This window comes from Callospermophilus lateralis, chromosome 15, assembly GCF_048772815.1.
Source record: "Callospermophilus lateralis isolate mCalLat2 chromosome 15, mCalLat2.hap1, whole genome shotgun sequence".
Classification (NCBI taxonomy): domain Eukaryota; kingdom Metazoa; phylum Chordata; class Mammalia; order Rodentia; family Sciuridae; genus Callospermophilus; species Callospermophilus lateralis.
In genome coordinates this window covers 25199263-25219528 of record NC_135319.1, presented here as the reverse complement: position 1 = coordinate 25219528, position 20266 = coordinate 25199263, and the positions used below count along the sequence as shown (strand labels likewise).

Below are 20266 nucleotides of genomic sequence, written 5' to 3'. Positions count from 1 at the left end.
TACAGGTGTGCAGACCACTGTGCCCAGCTAGACTTGAATTGCTTTGAAGCAGGCCATTGAGCTTGGACATAGTGTCTTGACTCCAGTTTCCTGCAGTGTTGTATGTGGCTTAAATGTAAAATAATGTGTGTAAAGCTGAAGCCACTGTAATTACTAAATACACAGTAAATGAATTAAAATGAGCTTGTTTTCCTTGTTCTAGGTAGAATTTCAACTAAGTTTTTCTTTAGGAACAATGTTATGAATGGCATTTTGAGTACAGTTTTAAAAACATCATTGATGTTAAATTTTAGATCAATTATGAGTTAAGTAGGCTTTTACAGACTGGCAAGGGAGCTGCCTTTATACTAGAGACATACTGTCTCCAGTGTAGTGTCTCCAAGTGCCTTATAAGAGTTCATTGACTTGAGATATAGAAGTCACCTGTTAGAATGTCATGTCTCACCAGGTCAAGCACTGTTTGCATAAGCTTTCACATTGGGCATGTAATGGAACTTCTTGATAGGCAATTGTGTTTTTTTGGTAAACAAAGGAACCAACCCTTCTTTTCGCTTACGGGAATTAAACTCACCTTCTAAAACTTAACTGTTGTCACCAATTCAACTAAGTGATCCTGGTATAGACCAGCCTGTCGTGGGTGCATGGCCTTAAGCTGAACCAGTGTGAGACTTTCTTGACAATTTAAAAAATTGCAACTATGAGTAGAAGAATAGTCCCTCTTAGTGGCAGAGCTAAGTGGCAGAGTTAAGTGGAAGAAGGCAGCCTTCAGGAAGGGAGGACAAAGGCAGTTTGTATAAGCAAAGATGCTGACTTGTCCTGGTGGAGTTCATTTTGAGCTGATCTTCAAGTCAGCTAAGCTTCCTCTGTTGGTTTTCTGTTGCTGAGTTATTTTGAGTCAATACATCTTACCTTGCTTTAGCTGGTGCGGCTTCAAGTGCCATTTCTATTACTTGCATATTAAAGAATGCTGACTAATTCATTTGGTTGTTTATACATGGAATATTTATTAGTGGCTTTGTTGTGAGCAATTATAATAAAGTATTTAATTGTATAATAGGGCAGCTGATTTATGACACAGCTTTTAGAGAACAGTGGTAGTGTTTATTCCCACCTGTCGTAAGAAGAGAATATTTGATTAACATTAATCAAAGAGTACTGGTGATGTGGGGGTGGGTAGGTAGGTCTAGGTATGTGTGTGGTAATGACTCTTGATAAAAGTTTCCTCTAATGTACACATCACCTGACTTTTGACTTTAGGCCATTTATACAAATATAGAACTATGATAGTTCTAGTAGTTATATTTAGTCTTGAAGAACTTGCTGACCTTTGCTTCCTTTTATAGTTAGGAGCACTAACCATAGAAGATAAACAAATTTTTGCGGCAATAACACATACATTGAGAGAGATGTTTATATGGAAGGAGGAATTGGTACTCTGGCACTGTCAAATTTGTATATAGATGTTCCATACTTGAAAGGAAAATAGAATGACGTATTGCCTCTGTTCTCGTCAGTGGACTAGTATTTGGGGAACTGAGATTCCATGTGACAACACTGTTTTGTAAACGCCCCTTCCTTTTAGGAAGTATTGGATTTGCTTTCTCAATAGCATTCTGTATTGTTGGAACATGTCTAAAGAGCAAAGAGATGCATCTGCTGCTTGGGTTCTGCTTGCCAGCTGGTTTGAACAACTATAATGTTTGTTTATTCTTGACATGTCAGCAGTCAAAGTTTTCCTTTCTCCATTGTGGTTGTTATATAACTTAAACATTATTAGATCAACAATGACTATTTATTCAGAATCTGCTAAATCCTTGGGGGATACAAAGCCTCTGAAAGGCACTCTACCTCTGATGGAGTCTGGCAGTGATAAATATCAGGGATTTCCTTTTGGTGCTGAGATTCTATATATTGATTGTGAAAGGGCGTTATAAAGAAAAAGGCCTGGTCAAAATCCATTCTATTGTCATGTAATAACTAAAAAAAAAAAAAAAAAAAAAAGGTCTGTAGGCACTTGGAGAAGAGGAGAGATCCCCAGGGAGGGAGTTCCAGGAGAAGGAGCACTTGAGTTGGGTGCAGAATGGAATAAGTAGTGGAGAGAGTTGAGGTCACCAGACCAAGGCATGGTGCCACCTAGGTAAGTGTGCCACGAATAGATCAGTGGGCCATTTGGTGAGAGTTTTTAAAGGGGGTGGCAGAGATAGAAGCCTGCTTCTGAAAGACCTGAACATATGGCATTGGTCCTTTGGGTTAATCCTCACTCCCCACCCCCACCACAGCCCCCGATAACTCTATATTGAGAACCCTTGTGCTTTGTGTTTTAATGTTAGGCACCAAAGGCATCCTAGAAATAATTATCCCTTTTCTCTTGTGAGATTGTTTTAACTACATTGTTAATGGTCTCCTTGTTTCTAAAGTGTAAGGAGTATGGAAACATCTTGTAAGTGTTTTGAGTTTGGGTTGCAGCTGCTTGTATTGTTTATTAAGCCTCCTTCTTCCTGGTTGGAGCACCTACTCTGAATTTCAAGCTTGACTGGATTCTAAACAATAGAAATGAACTACATAGATCAATTCTCTTTCCTATATGTGCTGCCTTCTCTCCTCCATCATGTATCTATAAGTATCTACACTTGTCTACATATACAAACAATGCTTGTATTTTTCAGACAGTAATGTTATTGAAACTTACTGTGTTCATAAACACATGGGTTTTATGTTGTCTTCTTATATAAAAGAGCTGCTGTTCAGGCAGTAACACCCAACACACTACAGCTCACCTAGCATGATTAATTACAATAGTTTTATAAATAGGAAATCAGAAATTAGAAATACACACATTAACTTGTATGAACATTTGAGAAAAGTTGCTTATAAAATAAATTTTGATCTTTACTATAAAATTATAGTTATTAGATTGAGAAAGGAAGTTTATGACACTCTGAACTTTAACATTTATGGTGTGATGGTCATGAAGTGTCAGGAAGCACAGAGGGAGGGGCTTGCCAGCTGGAAGAGCAATTAGGAGACACTCAACTTCAGTGACCCTGGCATGAAGGCACAAATGTCTCAAGCAGGAATGGAAAAAATGTGAATGAAGCCTTCATATTACACCTGCTGATAGTGAATTGGCAAGAGAGAGGGAGGGAGCTCAGATGATTCCAGAATTAAACTTAAAATGTCTAGGAAACTAAGAGTATCATTATGAGGAATATGAGGGGGGCGGGGGGGTGGGTAGAGGTAGATCAGCTTCATCATGGAGGAGAAAGGCTCCATTTTGTATGTTGGGTGTCTCTTGCTAAGGATCAGTGTTAGGCTGTAGACCTACCTTGCTTCCGCCTCTTTAGGCTACAGTTTGATCTTTGAAGAGAGATGAAGGAATTCTCTGTACACTAACTGGCAGAGCTGGGACTAGGAAGGGAGCTAGCTCATAGCTCCTGGTGCAGTTTTCTTTCCACTCTCTGGTTTGCTTTGGAGAGAAGAATAGCATTTTAGGAAGTCTCTTGATCTCCCTGTAGATCTTATCTTTGGCTTATCTTTGGCTAAAGACTATTTTGAAGAAACCGCTGCCTGTGGAAATGACTAGGTCTAAACAAATATGAGGAAGGTAAACTCAAAGAGATCTCCAAAGCCCAGAAGTTTAATTTGTAGCTTAAAAAAATCTTTTCTTCCCCCGAAGAAACTCTTTACTAGCATTAGCGATCAACTCACTTCTTAACAGGTCCTCAGAATTAGTAGTTCTGTAGTCTCTTACACTTTGCCTATTTTCCAACTACTAAAAGTTTCTTTTAAATATTTTGATTCCAAAACAATATTTAGGGACAAGTGACCAAGATAAAATATTCCCAAAATTATTCTTGCATTTTTAAAAGTTAATTTAATAATGGCCTAAATGAAGTTGTTCCAACCTAAGCACGCCCGCCTTCTTTCCTTTTTTTTTTTTTGCTACTAATAAAACTTCTCTTGTATAATAAGAATACCAAGTCCATCCTAAACCAAAAGTGTCTTAAGTTTCTCACTAGTTAAATAAGCAAATCAGAACAAGAAATCACCCCCAAAAACTTATTTCAGCTATAAAATTCTTTGGCTATTTTAGATTTTTAAAAAAGTGTTTAAAATCATGGGTCAGTTTGACCACAAAATTTTGGAATTTCATTCAGGACATAGAGGGACAAGACACAGCGTTTTTTGAGTGTCTGTTCTGTCAAGCAGATGCCAAATGCTTTGCATGTGTTATTGCCGATGAATCTCTTGGCAAACTATTAGGTTGGCATTTTTATCCCCCTCATTGCAGATAATTAACTTGCTCAAGGTCATGTAGTGCCAGTGGTACCATCCTAACCTGCTTTGACACCTGGTCCAACGTCCTGCCTAACTCAAGAACTTTTACTATAGAAACGAACGGACATCCACTGATTAAGTATCATAAAAACATTAATCCTTGTTTCATAAGAGTTTTTAAAGAGCAACCTGTCACTTTCTAGAAGTTGTGCCGAAGTTGTTAAAGGCTTAAAGTAAAAGGACTGTGAAAGGCTGCTAAGCCTGATATAAATCAAGAAAGGAAAGTTCCGCCTTAACCGACAGTGAACATGCTTATTGGTTAGGATTGAACGGGCTGACTCATTTCTTTTTTGCCGTGGCAGAGGGCCACACCCGGCATTCCAAAACCCCTCTGCCGGCCGGCCACACCCGCTGGCCTGGCCGCTGGAGCCTCTGCGCTGGGCTCGGCGTCCAGGCTCCCAGCTGCCTTCCAGGAGAGGATCCGTGCGTCTCCCGCCCGGAGCTCGGGGCGCCACTGTGGTCCTCGCGCTAAGCCCATCCGGACGGGGAGAGCGGTGGTGTGGACCCGCCGGGCCGGGGTCAGCGTGCAGCCTTTGCCTTCGCCTTCCCGCCTGCGCCCGGGCGGGCAGCGCGCACTCGAGCGCGCCGGTGCCGCGCAAACTTGGTGCTCCAGGAACTTTCCAGCGGATTCTGCCTCAGCGAGGAGAGCGTAAGTGTTATCCCTTCTAGGATGCTGTGGTTCGTGAAAATGCACTCTAGGGAGATTAGCGGTCGAAGACTGTGACCTGATCAAAGTAAGGAAGAAACAAACCCTTCTTGCATTCCAGAAAACATCCAGTTTGGCAATTAACCTGCAGCTTTCTGAACTATAAAGGGAGTTTTCATTTTTACCGGATCTCGCTTTGATGCTAAACCTGGCATTAGCCAGTTACACCTGAGAACACTCACTGTAGTGGTGGAACCGATGGTCAGGATAAAGGTAGGCAGAATCAACAAATGTGCTATTGTGTGATGCCAACCGCTATAGTTTTAGAGCTCAGGATCCAGCGTGGTTTCAGTGTGGGGTTATCAAGTTTTCCTAATGGAGGTTTTCCAAAGAGCGGGAATGCATTTGCATTTTGGTCACTAAGTTTTCTGCAAGTATTGGCCTTCTCAGACTCCAGCCCCTGTACAAAACGATCTTTCAGCCAACTCCCTTGGCTGTTAGAAGCTTGCTGGTCAGGGAGCTCTGTACCAGGTGCCAGAAGCAAAAGCACGTGTTTTGGAGTGAGCGTGTTTACTCTGTAGTTATGCTTTCTATTTAATGTGGCCAGGTAATGCTCTTGCAGAATTTGTAGAAATAAATACATAGAAAAGAAAGGCCATTTACCTTTATTTTTAAATTTGTTTTTGATGTGTGTAGTTTTTACTTATGCTGTGCCAAAATAGGAATTTGGGGACCTAAGTTCTGTTTCCCTGAATGGTACAAATGTTTATCATTCCGTTTTTAACCCAGATGAGCTTATCACAGCTTTTAAGTGTACATAGAGATAAATTTGACGTGCTTCTTAAAATCTGCTTTTCTATGAAAGATATTAGTCAGCAAGTGCATTTGTATGGTGCACATACAATTGCAAGAGGTTGGAGAGGCAGAGGACAGGGAAAGTAGAATCTTGTGATTACTTCTGATCTTGTAATCAGAAACACTGCACTAGAGAGCCAGGCTGAAGACGTTTTGGTAGCATAAAGTATAATAGGAAAATTTTAACTGAATTGTTATGAATATGAATTAAGTTATGACTAGTACTATTATATTTCTGCATTTATGAAAATCTGGACTAATTCAGTCAGTAGACAAGAGAAATGGAAGTGTGGAAGAAAATTGTTTGCAGTTGACTTTTATTTAGGGCCATGAAAGAAACTTCTCTAAAAGAAGTCACTTCTACATTGCTCAATTAAAACTCGGGAAACTTTAGTTACCCTATGAGCTGAGCTCCTCCTTATACTCTTTTAAGCTAGTAGGTTAATTGTTAAACTCAGTTGTTTTGATTTTTAACTGCAAGTGCCTCTTAACAGCTTGGATTCCTTTTTTTTTTTTTTTTTTCCTAAGGAAACTGCCGATGATGTTTGGAGGAAAATGGCCTTAAGACCTGTGGGGCAGTTAGAAAAGCCCCCTCAGGTTGTGAGAATGAGAAAATATTTTATTATATCTCAAATGTGTAATCCCTTAAAGGAATAATTAAATTTGGATTTGTATTGGGCCCTTAATGGTTATTAACAAGACTGAACGTGTATGGATCTCCTTTCATCAGGTGCTGAGATATTTTGCATACATGACTTCATTTAATTTTCACAGTAGTGCCAACAGGTGGAGGTGGTATTATCCCTGCTTTATAGTTGAAGAAATAGCCCAAGCAAGGTTACATAACCTGCTTCAAATTTCACAGCAAGTTAACTTATGTTAGAAGGTAGCCTTTGTTATTTTTCCCATGTGGCTCCAATTGCTCTTAAAATAGTGTTGATTTTTCTGTGTGAGATAATCCAAAGGAGTTTCTTGGTCCAAAGCAGATTTTTGAGTTATTGAAAAGGTCCCCATTGCCCCAATGCCAAAAATCTCAAAGTTCAAGGAATGATGTATTTACTCTGGAAGCATGTGATTTTCAAATATTAACTGAGCAAGCCCTGCTCTTGACGGGACAGTCATACACATGGCTGCCTTGAGGTTGCTGATCCTTGTTGACTTTCTCTTTTATTTCTGAAGCCCTTTCAGTTTTGAATGTATCCTTTCTACTCCTCACAAAGTATAACTGAGGCTTTCTCTCAGTGTAAAACCAGGAGCTGGATCCGGACTGTCCTACACTTGCGACCTCTGTGAAGCATACCTGCAGTATTTTATGTGTTATGAAGAATGTTTTTAAATTCATGTTAGCACTGAGGTTCGTGTTCAACCTGTTTGTTGCGAATCATGAGGTCATGAAAGGCACTATTCGAGTGCTGAAACTTATTAGAAGGAGGTGGAAAGTCGATGTGTCAATTCTGAGAGTCTCTCTGTTGGAGCATTTGTTAGCATGTCCTGGTATAAGAGAATAGTGTGGCCTCCATAGAGACTATGAACTCCAGTATCTCTTTCACCTCTTCACCCTTACCGTCTTCTTACCTTCCACTTTCCCAGTTCAGTCAGTGGTACCCTGGCCACCTCCTTAGGTTTCTCTAAATCCCAACTGCTTCAGGTGACTTCATTTCTTGAGGATACTGAAAGAACATGCCATGGTGATGCTCGAACTTGGGAGTAAGTAATCTTGGAAAAATCCTGGTGGGGGGACACATATGCCAGAAGATTCAATTTTCAAAAATGGGGAGATGGTAAATTCTAAAATTGTAAGCTTCAAAGCTTATATTGTTGTCTAGCAGAATTGTAAAACTCATTTTTGAACAGATGGCTCAGGATCACTTAGAAAAAAAGGTATGAGGATCAATATCCAGCGTATGTTTGCTAAGGATCACTCATGTTCATAACCTCTTTAGACAAGTATATGAGGGCATTGCCATAGTTATGTCACATCAGCTTCCATGAGACATTTAACAGCCTATGTGTATTCTTTACTCGAGATGGAAAACGTGGATTGGGCAGTAATTAGAACCAAGGAGGTGATAGTCCAACAGTTTTTTGAAGCACGTAAGTAGGGATTAATAACGAGGATTCTAGAGCCAGATCTTGTACAATTTATTGGAGTTCTGTTTGTCTCAGTTTCTTCATTCATAAAATGTAGATAAGAATAAGAATACCTACCTCATAGAGCAATTGAAGGTGTTGCAGGTTTAAATTAAATAATCCATATGAAATGCTTAAAACAGCATTGAGTATAGTGCGTTGAGTATCTTAGCTCTGTGTCTTTTATTGTTGCTATGGCTTTTACTCCTTTTCCTATTACTACTTGAGGCAGTGCTGTACACATTTTTGAGTTTGTGTTTAACTTAGGCTCAGAACTGGGTAATGAGATTCTGGAGAGCATCTGGAACTCTTTGAAGGGTAGTTCAAAGACACTGGGCATGTTCACTTTAGCGTAAAAGCTGAGGCAGTATTAGCACTACCAATTCAGTAAAATAGATGTTCTCATTCTGTGTCCTGTACATTTTGTCCAGTTTAATAAGTGATTTCTCTTAAGGAGCTGTGGTGTGAGAAAAATTTCCGCTAAGTCAGAATTTAAGAGAGCTCCTTCCTGGAATTAGTACGTTTTTCACTTGTGTGGTCTTATACAGTTAGCTTAATTCAATGGTCCTCCGCAGAGTGCAGTTTTAACCTCGAGGGGACATTTGGCAATATCTGGACATATTTTTTGATTGTTATAATTGGGATGGGAAGGTGTGCTGCTGGCATTTAGTGGGTGGAGACCAGGGATGCTGCTACCCATCCTACAGTGTGCAGGACAGCCTCCACAAGAAGAATTACCCTTTGTGTCAGTCAGGTTAAGACTGAAAACCCCTGGCTTCCCCATTCAGTGTCTGCATTTGTGTTTGTGAAATGTGCATCACTGAGTAGCTTTAAGAGTATGTTTATGCAAGAGGCTCTGAGAGTGAATGTTTTCTGAAATCTGTAGCAGTGTATAGCATGTGTGTTTTATCATTGGTAGCGTGATAAAGTGCATTTGCTCCATTCTTTGGAGGACTATGCCAATCTGGTTTGAGAGTCAGATGAACCTGTGTTCCACTGTCTGCCTTCCCACCTTAACCTACTGCGTAATTCGAGGCCAGTTTCTTTATCTTTGAAAAGTAAATCCCTGTTTTCATCAGGTTTAGAGGAATGAACAGGATATGTACCTAAATTATGTAGCATGTCCTTGGGCACAGTGATAATAACTATTTGTTTTTTTTACATATATGGGAGAGGGTAATGAAATTGAGTTGTGCTCATTAAAATGTAAGATTCAAAAAAAGGATGAATGAGGAAATTGGCTTTCTGATAGTTAAAAGATGAAAAATGAAACATTGTCTTCAGAAGGGAATGTAATTTTAGAGAGGTAAATGGCTTAGGAGATGTTGCTTTGCTCTTCTGGAGAAGGGAAAGAATAAGCACTAAGGAAAGAAGTACCTGAGACAGGGAGAAAGGGAGGGGATTAAGTTGTACCAAAGACCAAACATCATCTCTACTATAAATTAGTCTGAAATTCATCAAGAAGGTAATTTTTGTGCTTGGGAGTTGCTGCACTATAAAACTTGTAATATTTGTCTGCAAGCAGGGTACTTGTGTTGTTTTTCATCCTACTCTTGATATTATGGTTTCTTAATATATTTTGCAGTACAATAGGAGACCCAGTGATGTAAGCAATGTACCCAGTCAGTGTATGTACAAATGTGTCAGTTTTGTCTTAGTCATTTCCTTCTCCCCAGTCTCCCTGTTACAGTAGAGCAGAGATTTCCTGTGGTCACTCTTCCTTCCACCTCCACTTTTTTATCACACATGGGTTTAGGCACCTAAACTGTGACTTCATGAGCCCCATTGTTTTTCCCCTCTGTAGCAATCTGCAGCACCATGTCATTTATGTGGAAGACCAGTTGGCAGCAGTGTGTGTGTTTGACTCATTGTGAGACACACACACACACACACACACACACACACACACACCAGAGATTGAGCTCAGGGGCACTCAATGACTGAGCCACATCCCCAGCCCTTTTTGGTATTTTATTTAGAAACAGGGTCTCACTGAATTGCTTAGCACCTCGCCATTGCTGATGCTGGCTTTGAACTTGTGATCCTCCTGCCTCAGCTTCCGGAGCTTCTGGGATTACAGGTGTGAGTGATGGAGTTGGGTGAAAAACTTTCAAAGCGATCACAGTCCACCCGCAGTCTGCCTTGTAAACATCTTTGGTTCTGGTCATTTTCTCCGGAGGTGGCAATACGAGACCCAGTGAGGATGCACGCATTCTGTGGCTTAGGAAAAGGCTCTTAATTCATGTTGGAGAATTGAAGTTAGTGATTTTGAAAAAAAGGGTTTGATTTTAAATTTTCTTTCTGCAGATCCCTGCTACATTTGAACTAAATAGTGTATCCCTCACATAACTTGAACCCTCAAATGGAGCAAGTGTTAGCACTCTTTCCCCTCAGCAGCTTGCATCTGGACTTCTTTTCCTCTTGGATCAGTGAGGGCTGGCTCACCCCTCTGGAGTGGTGGCTGCCTGGGGAGAAGCATAGCAGCCGCAGCGTGAGTGGCTTGCAGAATGGGAAGGGTTGGGGATCGGAACACACTTCTGAGACGTTTATAATTCTGACAGAGCCCTGTGAGTCCATGGAGGCTTTCTGAAGGTAACCTTCAAGCTCACTTAACTCCTGATTGCACAGAAATAGAGGGTGATGTTCCTCTCCCGTGGCCTCGAGCCACCCCGGAGTTGCTAGGTAAGCAGTATTTGCAAAAAAACTTAGTGATTTTAATAGAGAATCCTGAACTGGTTACACAATATTGCATACCTTTGTGGGCTCAAAAGCCAAGAGTTTGATATTCAAGCCAAGCTGAAAATGGGTTAATAATAAATAAGCTAAAGGAAAGACTAGATTAGTTATAATTTTAGATAGTACCAATGACCATAATTCTTGAGACATGGTAGATGATTTTTTCCATGTTAGGTATTTTCTGTCACTTCAATTTCTCAGATGTGGATGGAGTAGAAATTACCACGTGCTGCTGAAAGTGCTTGAAGACTGCTCATGTATTTCAGGGCACCTAGTCATCAACTTCTACAGTATTTGGTTCCAAACCCGCAGGTTCAAGTGTCCTAAGTCAACATATGTAAAGATTTCTTTTTATTTTTGAGAGTTTCAGCTTGGCATTTTATGAATTTTTCAGGGTGTGTGTGTGTGTGTGTGTGTGTGTGTGTGTGTGTGTGTGAAGTTTTCTCTTTTTAAAAAGAGCTCCCTCTTCTCTGAAACTCTAAAAGCCTTCATTTCACTTTGAAATGATGGCTTCTACTACAGGTGTGGTATGTATGCCATCCATGAGCACAAGCAGGCAGATCTCTGCCTCTCTACCTTGGAAAAAAATATTAGACTCAAAAGAAACTGTAGAACATACCTGTAGTGAATGGGTTATAGTAAAGATATTCAAAGCAAATAAAGAGATGGAATGGCTTCTAGGGTAGTGTTATAACTTAGCTGAAGGTACTAATGTGTTCCTCTGAAAGGGAATTTGTATGAAGAAGGAATTTAGAGAAGTAGTGCTTGGAGTCTGGGGTGGGTTATACCAAGTTTGAGAGGCTGAGGCTTTCTACAGAGAAGGGATTTTGCCAGAGTGCAGTGTTAACAGGTCTGTGTACAGATCTTCTGCCTGCTGTTTGGCTTTTGCAGTCAGACTGCCTAAGATCTAAACTTGGCTTAGAGTATGGTCTTGCTCTAACCAGTGAATACCCTGAGCTTACCTTAGCCTCACAGTGCAGTGTAGGGCCACACAGGAAGCCATAAGACATATTTCTGTTCAGTAGTCACTGTGCATCCTTTTGACTGCAATTTGATTTCCTCATATAGTGATGTTTTTAGGAGACACACTGATCAGCATATATCAACATTCAATCCAAATTATGGTTTATATTTCCCACAAAAGGTATTCAATTAGCATTTTTACTTTAATGTCACCTAGAGTGTGGTTAACACAAACGCTTTCCTAATTATTATATTTATGAATTGGCAAGATTAGGGACCAGCCGGCTTGCCCAGGGTTGCTTGTCCCCCTGTGAGTGTTCTTTTCTGTCTGACTTGTGACACAGGAGTGTGATGACCATTGAAACAATATTATCTTTTTTGTCAGTTTAGAAAATGTTGGGGGAAAAAATGAATATTGCCGAGTGTTTATTCATGTTGGAAATGTGGTGTTCTGTGAGTGACTCATGTAAACATGAGTAAAGCAAACTAGAGTACATTGTTATAGTTACAATTACAAGGTACACTAATTCCTACTTAGCTAAATTGCACAAATTACCAAACAACTAAAGAAATCCCCAATCAAAGCAGTTCATAGCCAAAACGTCACAGAATTTTTCATAATAGTTTTATAATGCTACAATTTAAATCTCATAATGCTGATATTAGATTTATAAACTGTACTTTTATTTGATTCTCAGATAGCATGAAGTTTCTTGGGCATTTTAGTCCCGGAAGCTGTCATACTTTTAAAATCCATCTTATATTCCCACTGCTGAGTCTCTTGCAATTTTCTGTTGTTAATCCTAAATGATTTTTGAACTTTTGGACAATTTCTTTTTCTTCTTCTTTTTTAAAATATGGTACTGGGATGACACCAGGGGCTTTCTACTATTCTGCCCATTTTATTTTTTATTTTGAGACAAGGTCTCGGTAAGTTGCCTAGGATGGCCTTGAACTTGTGATCCTCCTGCTTTAGCCTTCCCAAGTTGCTGAGATTCCAGATGTGTACCACCACACCCAACAGGAGCTTCCTTTTTTAAATGACTTTTTCATATGTAGTTAAGAATTGGGCAAAGATGATTCAGCCAAAAGTTCATCCTTAAAGAAAATAGGTATCAGGTAGAAGATCCATTTTTAGGGAGTCCCTACATGACTTAAAACACTTCTTAGCTGAGGCATTTTTAGATTACACAAAGGTATATTATTTTATGGTTCCTCTGGGGTTTTATTTGTTTTTGTTTTATTTTTTGAATTAAACCCAGGGGCACTTAATCACTGAGCCACATCCCCAGTGCTGTTTAAAAATATTTTATTTAGAGTTGCTTGCTGAGTTGTTTATGGCCTCGCTGATTTGCTGAGGCTAGCTTTGAACTCGCAATCCTCCTTCCTCAGCCTCAGCCTCCCACCTCAGCCTCTTGAGCCACTGGGATTACAGGCATGTGCTACTGTTCATGGCATTTCTCAGGTTATACTTTGGATCTTGGCAGGACACGATGGTTTTTGAAAATAGACACAGTGAATCTCAACACCCACATATGTAACCATTCTAATATAATGGAGTTATAGTTAAGGTTATATATATATAGTTAGAGTCAAGGCCTAAGCAAAACCATGGGTAATCAGGAATTGGAGCAACATTTATGAATTTCTATGTAGCTAGATGACATTCTGGGCTTCTGGTTTAATGCCTCTGAAGGTATATAACACAACTGAAAGTTAAGAATTGCCTGTGAAATAGTTCAACTTGGGACTTTATCTCTTAGATTTTACAAATATTTGTCAAAGGATTTTATAATACATGCTATGGTTATGATTTTATTTGTATAAGGTAGGTTTCTAATTTGCTTGGTGAGTACATTTCTTTATGGCTTCCTCATGAATGAGATAATAGTTCTTCCAGGAGGGTTTTTAAAGATTTTTTTCTCCCAGGTAGTTTTCCACATTCCATGACTTTGAGCTGATAGATTTCTGTGTGGCTTCTTGCTTTATAACACAGTGCAATGCATAATTTATCATTTTGTTTAAAACATTAGAAAGGGAGAAATTCTTAGCCTTGTCCTTGAACCCAAATTGACAATCAGTCTGCCTCTTGTCGGCACCACTTCTTTTTCTCCACTTCAGTTCTTCATTTATGTTTTGTTTTTGTGTTTACCTTCCTCAGAACTCTCCCTCAAAAGCCTTATAGTCATTAAGCATATTTTGGGAGGTTCAGATGTTAAGGAGTATAAATCCTTTAAAGATTTTGGTTTTATTTTTTAATTAGATTTTGTTGAAAAATGGTATGAAGATAAAGAATTATCTGTAAATCATGCATTCAGGTAACCAGAATAACATCAATAATAAATAAAAGCCATACATGTGTGTGATTAGCATACAGATGGTATCAGAAGGTACAGGACCATGTAAAGACCTTGCACCTCATATGTAACTGTTAATTTCTTGTGATTTCTTCCGGAAAAAAAAAAAATGTTTTGGGCACATTGCCATATCTACATGGCTCTCTACTTTTTTATTTTTAATAAAAAGATTAAATTATATGCATTATTTTGTAACTTTTCCTAATATAATTTAGAGGTCTTTTTCATTTGCATGTAATAAATCTTCACTTTAATGATGATGCAGTATTTCATTAAATGAATCTACAATAACAGTTCCCTTGACTTGTTTCTAGATATTTTAGTTGTTGCTAGGTTATATGTTTATGCTGTTGGACTAATTACCTTCTGCCTTAAATTAATACCTTTGTATGAATTTGGCTCATATACATAGAGGTTAAATTTCTAATTTGGGAATTGCTAGGTCACAGGACTTTTGAACTTTCTAGATGAATATTGCCAAATTATACTCCATAAAGGTGACCAATTTTTATTTTAGACCAAAGTTATATCATTTTAAAAGATTTTATTTAGAGTTTGCACATATTTGTACACATTTATGTGGAACAGTGAGGTTGATACCTGCATACATCATATAATAATCTAATCATGGTATTTAACATAGTCATCATGCATTTATTTTTTCTTTGTATAAAAACATTCAAAATCCTCTTTTGTAGCTATTTTGAATTATTCAGAATGACATTGTTAATTAAAGTGGTATCTTTTCCATACCCCCCTATCTGATAAGTTAAAAATGTTATGTCTTTGTTTTCTTATTTTAATTATGGGTAAGGTTCAGGATCTTCTCCTAGGTTCTTATGTGTTGGAATTTCTCTCTGTTCTTCACTTGGCTATTTGCTTTTGCCTTCCTCTTTCCCTCTTTTTGCCTTCTTTGTTTCCCTGTAAGTTCTTATTTTTGTCCCATTGACTTGTATGAGCTTATTTAAGTGTGCAAAAGTAGTATAATTTCATATGCATGTAAGTGTTTCCCCCATGTCATCATGGGGGCTTTCGATTGTCATTAAAAACATTGTTTTTTTAATATTGAACATTATCCTTTGAAAAAGAAGGGAAAGAAGGGTATAGACTGGGAAAAGTTGGCTTACTTTCTGCTGTTTTTGTGGCTTAGTAGTTGTAGTTGGGGGCTACAGGTTTATCCCCATTGATCCTAATGTGTCCCACCTCTGTAGACCCTCTGTCATTAAGAGTGTCATTAAGACACTCTTCAAGAGGCCTAGGCATGGATGTCCTTGCCCTCTGTTGCATAGGTCCTCATTAGTCCATCTTCCCTTTAAGGACAGTTGAGTTTATGAACAGCCTTGTCTATTAGTATCAGAACTGAGCCATCTGGAGAGTTCATTCCTGGTAGCCAGAGGTGTAAGTAATGTTCCCCTCTGTCCTGAGCACCTGGAATAGTTACCTAGATCATGAAACACACTGTGTTGAATGAATGAAGAGCAGGAAGAACAAGAGGCGCTGGGGGAGAAGGAACAAGAATCAAAAGTTGACTGTGTGGAACACTTAAGTCAACCAGATCTGTGCGTGCCTGACAGATATCCTTTTGGAGTCTGCAACATTTCTGTTTCCCAGCTTTGTAATTCCCACTCAGTTAGCTTCTAAACAATTGGTATGGGTTCTAAGATAGTAGTATATTTATCTCATAAATTTTCTAGGACATTGAACATGCAAACAGTGCACTTGTGCCAAATGTTGTTTGTTTGAACCTCTTCTCTCTTTGTCCTCACATAATTATCTGTCTAGACTGGACAGTGAGAGAGAATCAACGTCTGTTCTCTTGCAAATGGTGTTAGAAAAACAATGTGTATCTCCCATTTAAAAAAAATCTGATGTTAAAATAATAGACCAAGAATAGATTTCTCTTCAAATTTCTTCAAAGAGCAAACTTATTTGAACATTTAAGAGACAAAAATTGATTATACAAATGTCCATACTTGTTACATACTGTGTAAACAAAGGCTTAGCCTAAATCCCAGAAAAACAGTGGGATAATTACTTATTTAATGAAATATCTCCAGAGAAGATTTTAAGGATTTCCTGACAATTCAAATAATCTATATTTATATACTTATTCATATATATGGGAATCCTTTTTATAGTATCCTATAAAGGGTAACAATATTGTTTTACAGTATTTAGTTGGTTTGGCATATAGTATTGTATTACTCCTTGAAAATGTCAATAAATCTTAATTTCTAGTAGGATTATGGCCTCTTTCTTTCCATTTGGCCTGAGATGGGATGCATAATGGCTTTGTTTACTCTCTGGAGTTTTATGAAGGCAATTGACTCAATTAACTTGAATTTACTGAAATAAAAGTCTACAATAGGAAAAATAGATTTACTTTTGAGAAAGCTAATGCTAAACTTTGACTTCTGTTGCTGTTCAGCAGCATTCAGTGTAAAGATAATTGGGCACCAGAACATGAGAGAACCAAACCCTGTTGTTTTGAATGATCCTGGTGCTTATCAGGCATCCGTTCCAGTGCAGACTGATGAAGTAATTGATGAATGATGACACCATCGATGAGACAAGTTTATTGTAGTTTGGTAATGGCAGTTTCTTTTCTAAACAGAATATTGAAATGAAAGCTAAATGGAGATGTTTTAATTGTCAAAGGGAAGCTCATGAATGATTTCTTGGGTCCCACAGTTTTATACCACTGTGGTTCAACTTGCATCTTGGGTTTTTGCTTATAAATCAAGTTGACGGAATAAGGCTGACGGAAATTCATTTGTGTATTTGTCATTGACATTTTGTACAGGAGGATAAATGAATATGATAATAGAATCTATTTTGAAAAATGAGTTTCTGAAAGTAGTTTCTGTGAGGACAGAACTTTGGGTGAGACCATGGTGCTTTGTTGAAAACCAGTTGGCTTTGGAGAAACAGAGCAAATGAAAATAAAAATTCTGTGCCAGGCATGGTGGTGCACACCTGGAATCCTCATGAATTGGGAGGCTAAGGCAGGAGGATTGTGAGTCCAAGATCAGCCTCAGCAACTAACTGAGGTCATAAGCAATTTAGCAATACCCTGTCTCAACATAAAAAATAAAAAGGGCTGGGGGTATTGCTCAGTGGTTAAACACCCTGGGTTCAGTCCCTGGTATGTATGTATTATGTACGTATGTATAAATAATAAATAAATAAATTCTGATAGCAATTATGACAAATATAAAATGCATGTATTAAGACGATTTCGGGCCCTTTTGTGAGGTATCTCTGGTTAGGTGGTATACATTTTTGGTGGCATGTAGACCTTTTGGAGGAATGCTTTGCAGTTGAAATAAAGTATGAACCATTTGAGAATCAAAGTGAAGGGACTCTTTAGAGGAAAAGCAGAGGCTTTGTAAACACACCTTTCCCTTTAGGTTCTCAGTATTTCCACTCACTAGTGGGCCCAGGTAGGAAACACTGTGAGCCACAGTTTTCTTAATTGGTACAAATGATGATTAAACATCTGCCTGAGAGAAATAGATAGCAATCACTCTACAAATATGATTCCTTTAAGAAACTTTCTAGTGTTGTGCAGATTGAGAAGGTGGCCACTGGAATGTATTTTCAGGACTGTCAAAGTTTAAAGTGTTTCTTAAGATATAAAGTCTGAGGAATGGGGCCAGTGTAGAAGGTGCTATTTCTCAGTGAGGCAGAGAGTGTCTCTGTTATTAGTATGTAATCGCTAGTGACTTTTTTTTTTCCTATGGCTGTCACATATGTCAGATAATTGACCCTGGCTTACGTTGAGTATCGCAAGATGAGGCCACAAGTCCCATTGAGGTCAATTATTAGGCATAAGTGTTTATATCAGAGCGTTAATGTTTCAGGAGCCCTCTGCCATTGGTCTGGTCACACATTAATTATTGCCACTGTGAGGCAGCGCAGTTGCTGGGCAGCACTAGGGGAAGTTGGTCAAAACACATTGAGCTGCTCCACCTGGGAGCTTTCTGCCCAGGTACCCTCCTGGCCTTGATGTGGCCCGTAGGGAGTTTGGTGACATCACCGTTGGCCATTGGGATCTGAGGACTGTCCGGACTTTTGTTATTGCCCAATGCATCCAGTATCACAAACTGATACTGAATGTATTTGCAGTAATGGAGTGATTAGGGCCTGTGTTTTCATACTTCTTTTCTTCTGGGTTTTTCTAGCTTCTTTTTGTATTTTCTTTTCACTAGTAAGAGAGTCCAGGCTGATGGAAACTGAGAGAGTACTTACTGCGTGTTCGGCTGTTCTAGTTGCCTTGTGTTATACACTTCACTTAGTAAAGGCAGAAAGCTGCAGCACAGCCTTGACCTCTATACTAACTGTCCTTTCCAGGAGAGTATGCACAGTTATACTGAATGTCGGTAAAAACAATATCAACAACAATATAAATCCCATTGAACTAGTGATAATTATCTTAGCACCTTGGTGCATACACTTTTAGATTCCTTCCTTGAACTCTGATGGAAAATCCTCTCTCTCTGCCCTCTTCTATTTCCAAGCACTAAGCATAATGAACAATTTGGTAATTATCTTTCCAGCTGTTTGTGCATTTATGCACATTGTACAGATATAGATGATCCATGTTTTTTCATATATTCTGCTACTGTATGTGCGTTATATTGACCCGTTGGGTGTTCTTTTTCACTTAGTATATTCTGGACAAGCTTCTTATGTATCATTGGATATGATCTAACATTATTATTATTTTTTATTGACTACTATGTGTGGACTATATCACACTTTTGCAGGATGACTGTACTATAATTTCTTTCACTGTACCACTTTCATTACTAGTGGTACACAGTCATTTTCCCTACATCATTTCCCATAACTGCACATATTTTATTGCATGAAAGAACTATGATTAATCCCCTCTCTTGAAATTCAGAGTTTTAAAAGGTTCAAGGATATACGTTCTCAAAACTGGGAATTCGAGCACATCCTTACTTAGTTACTTTTCAGTCTCTTTTAAAATGCTAAGTCCAAATAATCACCCTGTCCGTTTAAACACACACACACACACACACACACACACACACAAACACACACATACAACTTCATTAATTAAGTGTATAATTAAGTACACAATTCAGTGATTTGTTTATTTATTTTCAGTAAATTTACTGAACTATACCACCAGCACCATAACCCAGTTTGAGAACATTTCCACCACTCCAGTAAGGTTATTCTTACTCTTTTACATTTAATCCGCACTCCCATTCCAGCCTCAGGCAACCACTCATGTGCTTTCCGTCTCTGTAGATTTGCTTCTCCTCAACATTTCATATAGCCTGTGTCGCCTTAAAAAATTTAATATCCATGAGTAATATTTCTTTTCTTATTCTTTTTGAATAATTTGGCCTATATAAAACTCCTGGCTAGAATTGTTCATTATATTAGGGCTCAGTACTGTCTTGAATAACAATATTTACATTTCTTCCATTCCACGAAGAATTTTTCTTTCATTCCACAGAGACAAATTACCTCTAAGACTGGGAAGCTTTCTCATAATACTTGCCATATCAGAAGTGAACTCTTGAATGATTTTTTAGTGTTAGTTGCTTTCTTTATGTTGTGACTTTAAGGTAATTGTTAGCTCGACTTAGTTTGAGAACTGAATGTAAGTTGGTTTCACTGATGACATGCTACCAAAACATCAAGAACTTGGCAGAATCTTGCCCTTTGAAAAGTAATACTAAAGCATTCTTGATCATGACATCCAAAACCTGTTTTTTTTTTTTCATTGATGCATTATAATTATACAAAATAGTGAGATTCACTTTTATAATTTGGTCAATTTCATTGCCTCTTCCTCCCCCTTTGGATACTAAGTGTTAACGTCAGATTGCTTAGAAAAGTTGAGTAACTTGATTGAACTAAAGAACTGTAGTGTTAAAATAATTAAATTTTTTTTCTTAGTTAATAATGCTTATTAGTACATTGTAGTTATGCATATAGTAGGATTCATTTTGGCATAATCATACATGCATGGAATATAATTTGTTCTGTTTCAGTCCCTGGTGCTTCCTCTTTCCCTCACCTCTTCCCTTCCCCTTAATTTTTCAAAATTATTTTGCCATTATAAATCATTTAAAATTAAAATTATCCACAATTTAAAAAAATAGCTTTTATTTCAATATTTAATATTTCAATATCAGATGATATGATCAGGTTGTCATCTGATAGTTCCCGTATTTATCGCCCCCCCCCCTTTCCTTAG

The 20266-nt window shown here is 38.3% G+C and overlaps 1 protein-coding gene across 4 annotated transcripts in view; it reads left to right on the top strand.

The window, feature by feature from the left end:
• Positions 1-20266, top strand: part of Sgms1 (sphingomyelin synthase 1) — a 281398-nt gene that overhangs the window by 182203 nt on the left and 78929 nt on the right. Inside the window, exon 1 of one of the 4 annotated variants that reach the window (XM_076834578.1) lies at positions 4646-4987. The exons of 2 other annotated variants lie outside the window; for them this stretch is intronic. The gene's annotated coding sequence lies outside the window, so the exon portion shown is untranslated. One more of the 4 variants, XM_076834577.1, reaches the window with a different exon arrangement.